The following is a 15,000-nucleotide window of genomic DNA, read 5'->3' as shown; positions in this document are numbered from 1 at the left end:
GGAGATCTTTGAAGACGTGTGTGAAATCTTGTGAGCCAATAATAATGATAATAATAATAATAATAATAATAATAATAATAATAATAATAATAATAATGATAATAATAATAATAATAATAAACACGAATTTCAATAATGAAAACTGCAGAAATATTAAGGAAAACCCTTGAATGTGGAGACTAACCATACACATAAACTACACACAAACTGGACGCAGAAACGGCTACAGATGCAAAACACAAAGTAACATCTCCTGAAAACTGAAACTGTACAAATGCAGAAACCGCACCCACCTTTTTTTTTCCTGAGTGTCACCATAAACAAGCACCACACCAAATAATGAGGGTCAAGGAGGAGGGGAAGACCGAGGAGAGAAAGCACTAGCCAGACCCCCACTGGAGATGTGCAAAGAAGACTGGGACCTTGGGGAGGGTTATTGCCACCAAAATTCCAGTGAAGACCAATGGTCGCGCCAACGAAAAATCAATGGTAAGCGGCTGTTGTGATAACGCAAATTAATTTGAAAAGCTTGTTGAAATAGTTGGAGAGTACTGGAAATCTGGGGAGACTTGTTGTCACTCAGCTTCCAGGGAACACTACTAGTTGTTCTCAAAGATCAATTTTTGACAATGGCTTGTGTGAATAAATAATAATAAGAAGAATATGCAAATACACGGAACTGGTCAGAGAGCTCAAAGGGATATGCAATATGAAGAAAGTCAAGATACCACCACTAATAGTAGCAGCACTAAGAACAACATCAATAAACTTTGGAAAAAAAAAAGAATGGGAGAGATTGGAATCAGAGGGATGGCTGAGAAAATACAACATATAACAATAATGAAAACGGTTGAAATATTAAGGAAAACTCTTTAATGCGGAGACTAATACACATGAGCTAAAGGCGCAAGACGGGCATGTAGAAACTGCTACAGATGTAAAACGCAAAGAAACACCACATGGAATCATGAAAACTGAAACTCTATAATTGTAAGGTAACCCCTCTGCGCTTCCCAAGTTTTTTTTTTTGTCACCATAACCTTCCCCACACTGAGAGGAGAGTCAAAGAAAGACCGAAAAGAGAAAGCACTTACCGAACCTACATTGGATGGGTGTGAAGAGGACTTAGACCTTGAGGAGGCTTATTGTCACCCAAATTTCAGTGAAGACCAATAGTCGCTACCAATGAGAAACTAATGGTAATCTGCTATTGCGATAATGCAAGCTAATCTGCAAAGGTTATCGAAAGAGTTGGTGATTACTGGAAATCTGGGGAAACTTGTTGTCACTCAGAATCTAGGGAACATCCGAGTTGTTCTTAAGGAGAAATATTTGATATTAATCTATGTGAAAATTACTAGCGAATAATAATAATAATAATAATAATAATAATAATAATAATAATAATAATTATGGTCGAGAAAGTTTTATTAGCACACACACACACACACACACACACACTCACACACACACTATAACATAATAATAATAATAATAATAATAATAATAGTAATAATAATAATAATAATAATAATAACAATCATCATCATCATCATCATCATCATCATCATCATCATCATCATCATCATCAAACTAGCCCGAAAAGAATATACAAATAGACATGACCAGGTGGGGGAAGGCAGTACACTGGGAACAATGTAAGCAACTGCATCTTACACACTCAGACAAATGGTACAAATACAAAGAATGGGAGAACTTGGAATCAGGGGAAGGCAGAAAAGATACGACGAATATCAATAATCAAAACGGCTGAAAATTTGAGAAAATCCCTAGAATGTGAACATCAATCCACAGAATCTGCGAACACTAACCAGCAACTCAAATACTGCAATAGAAAAAACAAACAAACAAACAAACAAACAAACAAACAAAAAACAGATTACGACCACAGAGAACCAAGAAAACGGAAACCACAAAATGTTAGTTAACTACACCTCAAAATAAAATAAAATAAAATAAAAATAAAACAAGTGTTTGAATCGATTGGAACCACACCAAAGAGTCGAGAAAGGATAAGAAGGATGAAATTGCCTAGGGGGAAGAGCACTAACCAGACCTCCACTGGATGAGTGCGAAGATTATTGAAACCTTGGGAAGGCATCCAAATTCCAGTTAAGACCAATGGCCATTGCTAGCGAGAAATCAATAGTAAACATCCGTTGGGATAATAATAATAACATAAGCCGGCAACAGTACTTGAAAACGAGAATCACAAATTCCTATGCCACATGGACATACAAACTGATAAACCCACCCAAGCAAGAAGATCAGATGTCGTAATAATTAACAAGAAATAAAAATCCTTTCAAATCGTAGACTTTGCTATTCCAGCTGAGCACAGGGTGAGTATCAAAGAAAAGGAGAAACGGGGCAAATGCACAGTTAGCCAGAGAGCTGAAAGGGATTTGGAAGATGAAGAAAATAAAAATAATATAATATATATGTAGGAACAATAGGAACAACCCCGAAAAACTTTGAAAAAAGCATGGGAGAAATTGGAATCAGAGGAATGACTGGAAAAATACAACGAACAACAATAATGAAAACAGCTGAAATATTAAGAAAGTGGACAAGGGAAAAATCTAGCGATGGTTGTTAAAATGTGACTTGAAGGTTAGGACAGGAGCTCTAATATGTGCCGCGCAGAAGCAAGCACTCAGAACAAATTATGTAAAGTATCACATTGATAAAACGGTTTAAAGTCCCCTGTGTTGACTATGTAGATAGAAAGGTGAGAATGTACAACACCTCGTCAGTAGTGAGAAGTTAGCTCAAAAGGAATACAAGAGACAGCATGACAATATTGCGAGAAAGCTCTATTGGGATATATGCAAGAAAAGAAGGTTGGAACGCAGTGAAAAATGATACGAGCATGTTCCAGAACAGGGTGGTAAAGAGTTATAATGTAAAATTATTGTGGAATATGAACCTCCAATGTGATAATATTATTGAAGCAAAGAAGATCAGATTTCGGTCTTGTTTGGGGGGAGGAGGACACAAGACAATAATCATTAAGATAGCAGTGCCAGCTGATGTGGATGTGGAGGAAAAAGAAAAGGAGAAGGTAAAAAAGTAGCAAAACTTGAAAAGGGAGATAAAAAAATTGTGGAAGTTGGTAGAAGTTGTATCTATTGCGATGGATCCCTGGAGAGTGTGACAAAGGATTTGACAAGTGAATTGAGAAAATTGGGATCTATTGCAATGTTGGAGTACTTCAAAAGACTGCCTCGTTGGGAACCACCAAAATCTTGCGGAAAATGCTGGAAGACTGAGAAAACAAGATGCTGATAGCTTATGTTCATTTGTTATGATCCGCCTATTAGTATAAAATTGACAATAACAATAGCCAGACACAAAATCACAAAATATTACTACTACTACTACTACTACTACTACTACTACTACTACTACTACTATAATAATAATATGAAGAAAAACTGTATATTCTGTGGACGAAGAGATGAAATAAACAACTCGAGAAAAGAAATATAATGATAAAAAATACGTTTTTTTAAACTTCAGGGATTAGTAACACAATTACAATGATCTGTTTCACACTATTCTAATTAATATAGGAAAGTCAAAATTATGGAAAAGCCGCAAGTCTTTCAGTTCTGGGGGTGGGGGAGAGTAGAGGTAAGAGATAAAGTAAAGACAAAGAATTTTCGCATATTTTTGCTAAGCTGCGAGGATGATATGGTAAACGAGCTACATAGACTGACCTCAAATGAGAAGTTAACGGTTGTGAGGATCATATCATGACGAATGACCCCTCCAAGTAGGAGTTAACATCTAGAAGCATGATATAACGACTGAATAGATAGTACACAAAAAAAAGGAGAAGGAAATTCCGGGAGGATTGGTATCATATGGAACGAAATATATTGCCCTCTCTCTCTCTCTCTCTCTCTCTCTCTCTCTCTCTCTCTCTCTCTCTCTCTCTCTCTCTCACTCACTCACTCAAAAGAGGCAGTTCCATGCTTCCGTTCAGTCTTGAAAGACAAAGGATACCCCTTAGGGGCTGTAGCGCGTGTAATCATGAGGCAAGGGTTGCGCAATATCAACCACAGCTCTCCTGAATCGGCACTGGCGTATGAGGTCTGCCACAACAACTAAGTTGTTCGCAAATCCACACCACACTTTTTGGTACAACTGCTAATCTCATTCGTTGCAATGGTTGTCACAGAACAGAGCAGAGAGGATATACAGCATAGTTGGTTGTTTTTGTTTTATGGCATATCAACCCTTTTCAGGTTATTTAAAGTAATTTTCTTAATAGACTATATATATTTTTTCAAGTCGGTTTCTATTTAACCTATAGTTGGAACCCTAAAAGGTATTACCACTCCGGGTCAGAGTGGACCTGGGAGCAATGGCAATTAAAGGGTGGCTCCACACTCCCCAAAGCCCGCAAGCTGGTGCCTCACCGTAGGATATAGTTTACGGTCATATCGAGGACTATACAACATATTTAACCTTCTCCTAGATGCGTGTCTTAACGAAGACTGAGTGTGCATCTTTCCCAGTGGATTAGACGCGCCCCCAGATAGAGACATTTTAATAATTTACTTTGTTGGGACAATTCGTTATAATAAATTTACAGAGCAAGTAAATTTTGTTTTATTATGTCATTTCTTCATATATTCAGGGTGGAACGATAAAATTGTTGCCCTAGAAAAAAAAACGGCATGATTCCACTTCCGTTTAATGAAAACCGGTATTCTTTTTTGTTGCACACCATCTACTAGTTGGCTAATTGTGTAAAATCCCAAGAAATGGTGACTGTATGTTTTCTTGTTTTTTTTTTGTTTTGTGTTGTTTTTTTTTTCAAATTGCAATTTATTTGTTTTTTGTTGATGTTGTTGTTGTTCTTTTTTTTTTTTTTTTTGTACGTGTCTATATATTGTCTTTGTTTCCTAGTAGTCCCGTAAATGTGGAACTTCCAGTTTATGGGGTGACAGGTTCGGGGAAAAACTGCGTTTCAAAATATCTTCCGCTGGTTTAAATTTAACGATTGTTTTTATTTTAGTTTGAATTATTAACTCTTTTACTAAGGGCGATTACTCTTGAAATTTCTCACTTTTTTTCAATATCAGGCAATTTGTTGTCTCTTCACTTTTTACACGCGTATACACAGAATACTGTTATGCAGTTTACTTGCAGGAGATTTACGGGTCGATTGTTTACATGTAGAATTCGTTTTATGGTAATTTTGCCTGCGAATTAGTGCCTTCCTTTGTTGTCGTCTCACTATACAGGCCAGAGGATTAGTTGACCAAAACGTGGTTAGACAACGATTACTATGGAGGGCAGTAATTACTGAGGATACATTTACAAGATTCAGCATTTCTGTCCCATCGCGGTTAATCACCTGAAGAAGGCCAGATGATGAGTTGGTCGAAATGTGCTGAAACAACAACTATGAAGATGAGGATAACAGTCCGCAAAATAAAATGACTACCCGAAATATTTTTGTTGAACTATTTGCTTGAGTTTTCGACTTTTCTCCATCGTGCTTCTATTTAAATTTTTCTATTTCTTTTTTTTTTTTTTTAAATCTTATTTACCTTTTTCTCTTACAGGTATTTTCTATTTTACTTCTTCTTTCAGTTTTTTTTTCTCTATTCTTGTTTTTACCCTTTCCTCTACCACAAGTCTTGGATTTTTATTCTCATCTCTTTTTAGTAGACCCTATTTTTTACCACCTGTTTTTTTTTTTTATAATTCTAATCTAAATATTCTGAAACCGGTTTTATTTGTATATCCATATATTTTTATAATGCCGGCTTTTCTACTCTTCTGATGAGGAGCATTTAGCTTCGAAATACCATGGCCTAAAGAGGTTCTTTTACTACTTTCCTTGGTGATCTGATATTTCAATAGTTCTAAGCAATTTTTATACCTTATCTTTTTTAATTTAATTTATTAATTGCTCCTTTTAAACAGGTAGATCTTTTACTATCTTGATAGTTTGCGTTGTTAAAAATATTTTTCTTGATTCATATATATATATATATAAGCCCCCCTTTTTGGGTAGAGCACTATCGTAAATGATCTCACCCGCTACTTAATTGGTTGAAAATGCGAAGCTCGTTGTTTTTTTTGTTTATGAACAGGGAATTTGAGCATTATAAAAGTGGTGGCGGGTGTCTATTTAAATAGACATTCCGACGAATTATTTACTGGCCTCGATTCCATGGTCAAGTGGGAGAACTGCCGACTGTCAACACGACGGTTCTAGGTTTAATCCTTGGCTTGGGAGAGATGCTAGTCTAGCGGCACTGATGAGTTGTGATACAACGAAACAGGACTGTATGTCGATGGCTACAAATATATATATATATATATATATATATATATATATATATATATATATATATAGGTATGCATATAAAATGGGAATAAATGAAACAATGCGAGAATAGAAGGGTTACCACTTAGTGCTACCTAAAACATAAACAAAGTTTTGTAAATGAAAATGGCTAAGAAATGTATGCGTTAATATGTTCATAGTGTAGATATGCACAAGTAATATACTATGTGAGCATTTGGTAGCGTGGCAATGTGTATGTGTGTGTGTTGGATTTACCTTGTTCTTACTAGTGTGTGTATAGCTGTTAGTAGTGGTTCGTGTCTGTTCGCCTGACTCATTAATGTGTAAGCTTTTGTGAGCTTGATAAAGAGGTTGGGTTGATATATGAGTCATTGAATCCCTTCTGTCTACATATACCAAAGGCCCGAATAGCTGTTGAGCAGACGAACTGGAGTTTTCCGTGCATGTACGACTGATAAACAGAGGCTGAAAAGGATTCGATATATTTTCAATAATAACTTGGCCCCCTTAAGACGGATTTGAAACCGACGGTACCGATCTTTTCTGACCTTCTATAACATTTTAAATAAATATTACGTTCTTATATTTATTTCTCTGTATAGTTGACAACTTTGCTGCTTTTGTTTTTGTCAAAAACACCCCAACTTAAATATATTGGCATATATATAAAAGACATTTTGTATGTGTAAGTGAATTCGTTCCCGCTGTACTCCGAAACGCCAGGGCCAGGTTTTATGATATTTCACACAAATGTAATTCAGTGCTTTTAGGCTTTGTATGAAACGCCCTGATACGTATCATAAATCGTTAATCGATAATCGATAATCGAAAATTCCGATTAAAGAAGTAACTATGCGATTTTGAACAAAGTTAACACCTTATAAAGTTTAACATCACAAGTGCATTTGAGAAGTTTTATCATCGCACAAGCACAAGGGCCCGGCGTATAAAACAAACAATATCTTCTTTGATAAAACAGGGGCGCGTTCGAAATGAATGTTTTTATTTAGAGCACAACTGAACTATGATACTTGGATTTAAATTCTAAACTTTAATTCAAGCCATTATATAGCAATATCTTTTTTTTTTTAATAAATTCAAATCTAGATTCCTTGATAAGACAGAGAGGTGCGTTCGAAATAAATGTTACTGTTTAGAGCACAATTGAAGCTTGACTTTGGAATTTTAAACTTTAAAACCATTATATAAAATAATTTTATAAAATCAGCAGTAGGTTCTCTACAGTGCAATGTAGACTACAATGTATTATGGACTAATTCACTTTGTGAAAGCATGTGATGTTTTCTTCTCGGTACACCACAGTGGATCTCCAACTAGAGCAGGCAATGTATCGATCCGATTTAAAAATTGGTAATTTTCACCAATTTCGATGACAATTAAAGTATGGAACATCATTCAATCCCGGGCAACGTCGGGCCTTTCTGCTAGTATATATATATATATATATATATATATATATATGCACTGATGATTCCCGAAAGGTGAAACACTAGCGTCTGTAGGTATTTATTAATTATTATAGTAAATAAGTATGTCAGTCCCTTTAAGAAACTCGGTTCTTATCGTTGAGCACTTTACAGTTGAAATAACGTCGGTCAATTTAGCTCTTATGAGCAGATCATCATATAATGATTAGATCATTCTGACAAACGTTAAAACCATTTTAAAAAATAAATGTTTAAATTTCAACAGTATTTCTCGCGGTTAACGGTGACCGAATGGATTAGGTCCTTGCCAATGAAGCCAGAGATGGCTTCTGTTGCCGGGTTCGAATCTATCGACCGGTGTTAATCGTGAAACCCTGCACTGATGATTCCCAAAAGGATGAAACACTAGGTACCTGTAGGTATTTAATTATTATTATTATAGTAAATAATTATATATATATATATATATATATATATATATATATACATACACATACATATATACATATATATATATACATATATATACACATATACATACACATATATATACATATATACATACATATACATACATATATACATACATACATATATATACATATATACATACTTATATATACACATATAAATATATATATACATATATATACATATATATACATATATATATGCATATATGTACACACACATATATATACATATATATATACATATATATCTTTTCTATAATATAAAGCTGAACGTCTGTGTGTGTGTCTGGTTACGAATAGGCTCCTATATGGTTGACTATAATAGAAAACTGATCACATATATTGATAGAAGATGTATGGAGACACAGGAATGGGTATGTTTGATCTGGCATAATGATGATTGATTAAAATTGTGGGGTCTGCGTATGCGCCTGGTCTACAAAGTATGGAAATAAAAAATGTAAAAATTAAAAGAAACGTTTATAAGTGTTTTTGATATGGATGTACATAATACTTTGATAAGTATGTTTTAACTTAAATAGGGATGGTATAATAAAATTGTGGGGTCTGCGTTCGCGCCTGGTCCCCATAGAATGGTAATAGACACAAACTTTAATAAAGACTTTTTTATATCTATCTGCGTAAGTATATATTGATAATTATGTTTCAGTTTGAAGAAATATGGTATAATAAAATTATGGGGTGTTTGTTCGCGCCTGACCTCCATAGAATGGAAATATGTCACAAAGTTTAACAAGGTTTTTAATATAGATCCACAGAATATTGTGATAAGTGTTTCAGTGTGAACAGGTATGGTATAATAAATTATGGGGTTTATCTATTTTATTTTTACTTTCATCATATTTTGCTTTGGTTTTGATACCCCCAAATTCGAAGCTATCTCTTTACAAGTCTTCCTTTTCATAACCTATCATACTTTCATAAATCGGAGTCCATTTTCTGTAGGCTGTTTTTGAACCCAGTCAACGACGGATACTTTTGCTAGCATATATATATATATATATATATATATATATATATATATATATATATATATATATATATAGTCTAAAGAAGCTTTGAATAAAAAAATGCAAAAATAAAAATAAAGAATGCAGTTTAAATTCCCGGAAAGAAAAAAAATATATTAAATTTAACCTATCGCAGACTTAGCACCTACATAATCCGATTTCTAAAATGTTTATAATGACAAAAGAGAATTCATTTATATGAGGATGAAAAAAAAAGCCTTTACTAAAATTGTTAAATAGAAACTGACTTAGCATTTGCATAAGCCTATTTCGCAATATATATATATATATATATATATATATATATATATATATATACATATATATATATATATAACTAGTTCATTTACTCACACAAATTTAATATACGAAAGTATAGATTTATGCGTAAACTTTAAGTATTTACTTCAAAAGTGCTCAATACGTAGGTAGAGCTAGTTAGTAATTTATAAAATATATATGGCGATTAAGCTACACTGAATATTCTGCGTTTCATCCACTGCATAAGCCTGACGAATCCTACAGTGGATGAAACGCAGAATATTCAGTGTAGCTTAATCGCCATATATATTTTATAAATTACTATATATATATATATATATATATATATATATATATATATATATATATATATATATCTTTCGAAGTTTGTGCTCTCTGTATTTTGAAATGTAATCTTTCTCGTTTGTGGCAAAGAGAACATGATTGCATGGTATGGCAACCACTGATTAATTTGAAAAGTGGTTTCCAGAAAACATTCTCCCATCTTCGGAATTGATGATTTCTACGGAAGGCGGTTGGAGTGATTGCTTTTGAATATTGGCTGCTAAATAAATTATCATTTGAATCATTTCTTTGCGGTGGATTAAGATGGAAACAAAACAATGATGCTTAATTGAATTAACTGCTGCCTTCGTATTCATTTCTCTTGGTTTATTCATTTACTAGTATTGCAGTATTATCTATCTATCTATCTATCAATCTATCTATCTATCTATCTATCTATCTATCTATCTATCTATCTATCTATCTATCTACGAATGATATCATAAAAATAATGCCTCCTATTTTATTCCGTCCAAATAGATAAGAGGGGATTGCAAACTGCATTGTTATGGCGAATGAACTTAAGCATTTATGACCTAAAAGTTTCATAGTTCTCTTGCAGATATTGACGATGTGGGACTCTAAAAAAGCAACTCGTCAAGGACGTTCGTTAGAAGCAGGGATGCGCCATCAAATTTCTGGCAAACGTGCATTGAGAATGGTTGTGATTATGTTGAAAAATAAAGTCTGAAGCACAAAAAGTCGCTCATTTTAATGATACTACCAGCTCTTCGAAGCTCTTCTTATTTTAATTAAAAAATAGGAGACTTTACTTAAGGAAGGACTCTCGTATGACAAAGCGCGATCCTAACGCGTATGCATGTCCATCGTTCATCACTGGCACAAGTGTATTGAGGATGATGGTGACTATGTAAATAAACAACTTCTGAAACACAAAAAATCGATCGTTTTCGTGGAACTACTCTCATCTTCGTAGCTCTTCAACAGTTTGAGTTTAAAAATAAGAGGCTTCACAAGTATCTATCCATCTATTCATCCCTTTCTTCCCATATCTATCTATCTATCTATCTATCTATCTATCTATATCTTTCATATTTATCTTTATATCTAAAAAAATGTTTGCCGTTTTTGCAGAGAGAATAATTAACCAGTGCGTTGAAATGCTTAGAATTGACTCATAATAACGGAGTTCTGATTATATTGTTTACTTATTTACGGTATTAAATTGTAGTAGGAGCGAGGGAAACAAGAAGTGGTTAGAGAAAGAGAATAAGAAGCATCGAAGTAATAGTAATAATGAGAGAAGTAATAATGAGAGAAGTAATAGTGAGAGAAATAATTGGGAGAGAAGTAATAGTGAGAGAAACAATAGTGAGAGAAATAATGGTGACATAAATAATAGTGAAAGAAGTAATAGTGAGAGAAGTAGTAGTGAGAGAAATAATAGCGAGAGAAATAATAGTGAGAGAAGTAATAGTGAGAGAAATTATAGTGAGAGAAGTAATAGTGAGAGAAATAATAGTGAAAGAAATAAAAGTGAGGGAAATAAAAGTGAGAAAAATTATAGTGAGAGAAGTAACAGTGAAAGAAATAAAAGTGAGAGAAGTAATAGTGAAAGAAATAAGAGTGAAAGAAATAAGAGTGAGAGAAGTAATAGTGAAAGAAATAAAAGTGAGAGAAGTAATAGTGAGAGAAGTAATAGTGAGAGAAATAATAGTGAAAGAAATAATAGTGAGGGAAATAAAAGTGAGAGAAGTAATAGTGAGAGAAATAATAGTGAAAGAAATAATAGTGAGGGAAATAATAGCGAAAGAAATAAAAGTGAGAGAAGTAATAATCAGAGAAATAATAGTGAAAGAAATAATAGTGAAAGAAATAATAGTGAGAGAAGTAATAGTGAGAGAAATAATAGTGAAAGAAATAATAGTGAGGGAAATAAAAGTGAGAGAAGTAATAATGAGAGAAATAATAGTGAAAGAAATAATAGTGAGGGAAATAAAAGTGAGAGAAGTAATAATGAGAGAAGTAATAGTGAAAGAAATAATAGTGAGAGAAGTAATAGTGAGAGAAATAATAGTGAAAGAAATAATAGTGAGGGAAATAAAAGTGAGAGAAGTAATAATGAGAGAAATAATAGTGAAAGAAATAATAGTGAGGGAAATAAAAGTGAGAGAAGTAATAGTGAGAGAAATAATAGTGAAAGAAATAAGAGTGAGGGAAATAAAAGTGAGAGAAATAATAGTGAGAGAAATAATAGTGAAAGAAATAATAGTGAGGGAAATAATAGCGAAAGAAATAAAAGTGAGAGAAGTAATAATTAGAGAAATAATAGTGAAAGAAATAATAGTGAAAGAAATAATAGTGAGAGAAGTAATAGTGAAAGAAATAATAGTGAAAGAAATAAAAGTGAAAGAAATAAAAGTGAAAGAAATAATATTGAGAGAAATAATAGTGAAAGAAATAAAAGTGAGGGAAATAATAGTGAAAGAAATAAAAGTGAGAGAAGTAACAGTGAAAGAAATAATAGCGAAAGAAATAAAAGTGAGAGAAGTAATAGTGAGAAAAGTAATAGTGAGAGAAATAAAAGTGAGAGAAGTAACAGTGAAAGAAATAATAGCGAAAGAAATAAAAGTGAGAGAAGTAATAGTGAGAGAAATAATAGTGAGAGAAATAATAGTGAGAGAAATAATAGTGAAAGAAATAATAGTGAGAGAAGTAATAGTGAGAGAAATAATAGTGAGATAAGTAATAGTGAGAGAAATAAAAGTGAGAGAAATAATAGTGAGAGAAATAATAGTGAAAGAAATAATAGTGAAAGAAATAATAGTGAGGGAAGTAATAGTGAGATAAGTAATAGTGAGAGAAATAATAGTCAATCACTATAGCAACAAGGATTTTTTATCGGATGATATAAATGTAGCTTTATACAGTAAAAGCATTCTCCGAAGTTTAACTCTCTCTCTCATCGTAGTATGGAGGAGTGGTAACGTAGTAGTGTCAGAACTACCCGGCTTACAGGACTCTGGGGGAAAATCCAGGAGGAATTGGAATCAACTATTCCTTTGTCGTCTTTCCCTCTGCCTGTAAAGACGTGTCTTGTGCGAACCGCAAATCAGTGAAGTGAGAGTGAAAACGTTACTTCCGCGCCATTCCTTCATCAGTTCTTGGCCAAACCGTTGCCGACTTCGCATGTAACCACTGAGTGTTGCTGCTTTCTATGTTGGAGGGAAAATCTTGCGATTTTGCAGGTTAACGAATAGCTGCGGCTTTCGCGAGTTTTATGCAAAAGTTCATTATCGTCGTCGTCGTCGTCGTCGTCGTCGTCGTCGTCATCATCATCATCATCATCATCATCATCATCATCATCATCATCATCATCATCATCATCAGTGAGGTAACGGTGGCTAAGTGATTAATAACATGAACTGGCAACTTAGTTGTACCAAATTCGAGTACAGTTCATGCTGCAGAAACACTTTCTTAGAGATGTTGGCAATCTTCATCCAATATGTAACCGATGTCTTTACAGAAAATTCTATCTAGAAAGATACCGGGGAAACAAATGCCAACAGCAATCATATGATTCATTCGAAATAGCAGCATTAGAATGAGCAGTAGTGTGTGGAATTATTTTTATTTTTTCGTAATCGACGTCTGAAAAGTTTATCCATAAACTCTTTATAATTTACGTTCAATTGAAATCAGTTGGTAACTATTATCCAGCTCTCTATTTACCATATCAATCGATTAAGTGCAAAAAATCTCCACACTAATGGATAATGTAACAACGTTGACTCAACAGGTCATGGATGGTCTAGAATATTTTAATATCTATTCCAGATAACCTCAAAATTGGTCAAATTACTTGATGGCCTTTAAAGTCTAAGCATACTTCTCCAGCTGTGTTGTAAGGTATGAACCATTCTAAAAGATTACCATTCCGTTCTCTGCCACCTGGGAATGTAAGTCTTTGCAGGGGCTTCCAATATGCCTTGAATCTTGACGAGTGCTGTGAAATTGACACTGCCTACAAAAGTCCCCATAAGACTTCGAACTCCATATGATGATTGTGGCTGAGTGGTTGATGATACGGACTGAAAACCAGGGTGTCATGTTCGATTAAATTTCGTTCTACAGAAACATTTTCATCAAACCAACACTTGACATTGTGTCTAATCTGAAGATTGTGACGTGGCTCATACCATAAGACTTCCGGTCACCCGGAGATATAAAAAAAAAGGTGTGCAGATCGCGCATAAGAGTGCGTATTCCAGTAACATAGACTTGTAACTAACACCTACTATTTGTAAATACCGCTTATTCCACTATTAAATAAAACAGTTATCTACAGTTTCTCTGTCTGGTTGTTCTATTAGAGCGATATAACCGAAAGTAACTGAAATAACAGCTTCAAGCTTCAGAGTATTCAACATTTAATCGTGCGTTTCAAAATACGAACAGTTTGCTGTGTCTGTTTTACAGCATAACAAACATTTTAAGCTATTTGCTGTCGAAACTGGCCCACATAACATAATAGTTAAAGTGTTTGCTAAAAGGCTGGGAGACCAAGGTTCAGTCCTCAGTCGAGTCATACCAAAGACTAAAATAAATAAATAAATAAATAAATAAAATAAAACAAAAAAACTGTACTTGATTTCCCATTGCTAAAACACTCATATCACAAGTGGATGATCCGCTAGACGGACAGTGCAACATGCACTAAGTACAGATGTGATTGTTTTCAAATATTTCGAAGTCTGATCTATTAGAATTTATTAAATGATCCAAATGCGTACATATCCCCGATAACCCGACAAGAAGCAAAATCACACCCCTTCGCTGTTGAGGTCCCTAGATGCTAGAAGTCCTTTTATTCTAATAGTATCTTACCGCGTACTGCTAAACTTTTCAATTTCCATTCCGTTTCCTGCTTCCCTGACTAGTATGCAGAAGTTTAAACGTAATATGAACAGACATCTCGCTGCTCAACTCTTTACAGTCTCCTGCTAGACATGATCCCAAATAGCGGCCCCTTATGTTTGAAGTGGCGATGTTTTTTGTTAGGAACAAAAGCAATAAAAAGAAAATGTGTACTCGTAATATGAACATGGATGTCATATCTGAGG

At 33.9% G+C, this 15,000-nt stretch overlaps 1 protein-coding gene and 1 pseudogene across 1 annotated transcript in view; one reads left to right on the top strand and one right to left on the bottom strand.

The window, feature by feature from the left end:
* The window catches only part of LOC145279827 (uncharacterized), a 289,465-nt gene that overhangs the window by 147,029 nt on the left and 127,436 nt on the right, over positions 1-15,000 (bottom strand). The window lies entirely within an intron of this gene.
* LOC145280301 (uncharacterized) lies at positions 2,250-13,272 on the top strand (annotated as a pseudogene).

Source organism: Euprymna scolopes, chromosome 7 (genome assembly GCF_053919585.1).
Source record: "Euprymna scolopes isolate OS-2025 chromosome 7, ASM5391958v1, whole genome shotgun sequence".
NCBI classification, from domain to species: domain Eukaryota; kingdom Metazoa; phylum Mollusca; class Cephalopoda; order Sepiida; family Sepiolidae; genus Euprymna; species Euprymna scolopes.
The sequence above is the reverse complement of the archived record's forward strand: the minus strand, read 5'-3'. Positions and strand labels throughout refer to the sequence as shown.